This window comes from Balaenoptera physalus, assembly GCF_965194825.1.
Source record: "Balaenoptera physalus genome assembly, chromosome: 4".
Taxonomy (NCBI): Eukaryota; Metazoa; Chordata; class Mammalia; order Artiodactyla; family Balaenopteridae; genus Balaenoptera; species Balaenoptera physalus.
The window spans coordinates 85,880,318-85,881,000 of NC_138891.1; positions in this window are offsets into that span (position 1 = coordinate 85,880,318).

Sequence of the window (683 nt, forward strand, 5' to 3'; positions counted from 1 at the left end):
TCACTCCAGGACCTTTCTTCAGATGTGTAAGTTCCCCTATCCATAAAACTACTAATGTCTCAAAAAAAAAAAAAATGCCCTGTCTCCACACATATGGGGATTAAAGCCTAGGACGTAGGAGGGTTTCATGAGATAAAAATGTTACTGCCTCTTAGATGGTTTGTCTCACTTTTGAAAATACTATAAAGACAAAACTGTCCAGAAGACTGAGATAGAGGCAGGGGAGTGGAGATAAGGGCAAGTCTTGCTCAGGATTTGCAAAGGGAGGTAAAGTAAGGGAGCAAAGATTCTGTGAGATAAGGGAAGTTGTGCTGCGTAGAGTAGAAATTCAAAGGAAGTAGGAAAACAGCTTGATCAAGTGAAAATAAATTCAAGTTTAGAAAAAAGAGAGAGAAGCTGTGAGAAAGGTTAGTAAGAAATAAAGAATTCAGTGAGAAGCTAGAAAGAAGCTAAGGAAGCTAGGAGGAGTAATTCCTTTCAGTGAAGAAGAAAACAAAGCTTGCCTGGTAACGCCATCCCAGCCATATTGTCACTCGGCCCAGCACCATCACCTTCAAACTTCATCAGGTTTCACTCTGAAGAAATGTAGGAGAAACCTCAAAGTTCTCGCTCGTTTAATTATGTCAATCCATGAGCAACATCAAGGGGGTGGAAATAGAACATGAGTTTTAGTTCTTGTCGGG